At 49.3% G+C, this 2,500-nt stretch overlaps 1 non-coding gene across 1 annotated transcript; it reads right to left on the bottom strand.

Annotated features, from left to right (window-relative positions):
- Positions 1-96: 96 nt before the first annotated feature.
- Positions 97-1,904, bottom strand: LOC145848540 (small subunit ribosomal RNA). Its single transcript, XR_014372020.1, has one exon. It is a non-coding gene; the product is annotated as a small subunit ribosomal RNA (ribosomal RNA).
- Positions 1,905-2,500: the final 596 nt, after the last annotated feature.

The raw sequence follows: 2,500 nt of genomic DNA, 5'->3' as shown, positions 1-2,500 counted from the left end.
TCCCGCTGTCAGAAAGCAACGCGACCGAACTATAACAGTTACAGGGCTCGGTCCCTTCGAAGAAGAGACGTCGCTTGAAATCAAATTTCGATTCGTTAATGATCCTTCCGCAGGTTCACCTACGGAAACCTTGTTACGACTTTTACTTCCTCTAAATGATCAAGTTCGATCGTCTTTTCGAACACCGGCGAGTGCGTTGCCGCACGTACCAGGCTCAATCGGAGGACCTCACTAAACCATTCAATCGGTAGTAGCGACGGGCGGTGTGTACAAAGGGCAGGGACGTAATCAACGCAAGCTAATGACTCGCGCTTACTGGGAATTCCTCGTTCAAGGGAAACAATTGCAAGTCCCTATCCCTAGCACGACCGGGGTTCAACGGATTACCCGGACCTTTCGGCCTAGGGAACACACGATGATCCGGTCAGTGTAGCGCGCGTGCGGCCCCGAACATCTAAGGGCATCACAGACCTGTTATTGCTCAATCTCGTGTGGCTAAACGCCACTAGTCCCTCTAAGAAGTTGTCTCCGACCCAATGGGTCGAGCAGCTATTTAGCAAGTAAGAGTCTCGTTCGTTATCGGAATTAACCAGACAAATCGCTCCACCAACTAAGAACGGCCATGCACCACCACCCACAGAATCAAGAAAGAGCTCTCAATCTGTCAATCCTCGCTGTGTCCGGGCCGGGTGAGATTTCCCGTGTTGAGTCAAATTAAGCCGCAGGCTCCACTCCTGGTGGTGCCCTTCCGTCAATTCCTTTAAGTTTCAGCTTTGCAACCATACTTCCCCCGGAACCCAAAGACTTTGGTTTCCCGGAAGCTGCCGGACAGTTCTTAAGTTCGACACTGCCCGATCGCTAGTCGGCATCGTTTAAGGTCAGAACTAGGACGGTATCTGATCGTCTTCGAACCTCTGACTTTCGCTCTTGATTAAAGAAAACATTCTTGGCAAATGCTTTCGCAGTCGTTCGTCTTGCGCCGATCCAAGAATTTCACCTCTAACGGCACAGTACGGATGCCCCCGTCCGTTCCTATTAATCATTACCTCGTGCTCCGAAAACCAACAAAATAGAACCGAGGTCCTATTCCATTATTCCATGCAACATTATACAAGCGTAAAGCCTGCTTTGAACACTCTAATTTTTTCAAGGTAAACTTGCCGGACCACCGCAACACTCAGTTAAGAGCACCGCGAAGGCACCGACCAACAAGAACAACAAGGCCAGTGCTAGCCTTTCGACCGACCAACCTCGCCGTCCCTATATCCAACTACGAGCTTTTCAACCGCAACAACTTAAATATACACTTTTGGAGCTGGAATTACCGCGGCTGCTGGCACCAGACTTGCCCTCCAATGGATACTCGTTAAAAAGTTTAAAGTGTACTCATTCCAATTGCAGGACCTCGTACGAGGTCTGCATTGTTATTTTTCGTCACTACCTCCCCGAGCCGGGAATGGGTAATTTGCGCGCCTGCTGCCTTCCTTGGATGTGGTAGCCGTTTCTCAGGCTCCCTCTCCGGAATCGAACCCTGATTCTCCGTCACCCGTTACAACCTCGGTAGGCCGATACCGTACCGACGATAGTTGATAGGGCAGTTGCTTTAATGAGATGTCGCCAGCACTAGGCCGTGCGATCCGCAAGCTTATCCAGAGTCACCATTGTAACGACCCGAAAGCCGGTTAGTTTTGGTCTGATAAATGCGCGCCTCACGTCAGTTCGGCGCTTTACGCATGTATTAGCTCTAGAATTGCCACAGTTATCCATGTAAAAGCGTACAATCAAATGAACCATAACTGATTTAATGAGCCATTCGCAGTTTCACTGTACGTGAGCTCGTACTTACACTTGCATGGCTTAATCTTTGAGACAAGCATATGACTACTGGCAGGATCAACCAGATAACTATCCGAGGGCGTTTAAACCCGTTGCTCGACTGAGCGTTTTTACTGTATAAATACAGACCTTTTCTATCACTCGGCTTAAAAGCCTTGCGAACGTTACTGAAAGTCGGCGCCGGCCTTTTGCTGTTTAAAGCGCCAGCCCGCGTCGACTGCAGCATGCAGCTATACAACTGACTGTTCTTTCTCCCGACCAACCGTTTGCCTTCTGCCGGTTAACTCGTCAGCAGCAACACGCCATCTGTCTGCTGCAGTTACCCGCCTCGAGCCGTGCCTGCCTGCGTCGGCTACTCGTCTCGACGACTTCGCAAAGCTATAAGCCTACCGCCGCTGGACGCTTGTAGTTTTTCATACGCTGCTCCAATGCGTTTACATAGCACGTTCGCCGCCGCTGCAATAGCCGCGCCTCGGGTGCTAAACAGTAATGCTTTAAGCCCGCTTTCTCGTCAAGTCGACCGAACGCACAAACACGTCTCTCTCACTAGTGTAAAGTAATGCATACGTGTATGATGCTCAAATGTTGCTGTTGAACTTTTTTGCCGATTTTTTCCGATTTTTTTCAATTTCTTTGTTTCTTTTCGATTATTTTAATGTTTTAA

Source organism: Thalia democratica, unplaced genomic scaffold (genome assembly GCF_965202585.1).
Source record: "Thalia democratica unplaced genomic scaffold, ktThaDemo2.hap1.1 HAP1_SCAFFOLD_1517, whole genome shotgun sequence".
Taxonomy (NCBI): Eukaryota; Metazoa; Chordata; class Thaliacea; order Salpida; family Salpidae; genus Thalia; species Thalia democratica.
Note: the sequence above shows the minus strand (reverse complement) of the source record. Positions and strands in the feature narration are given on the sequence as shown.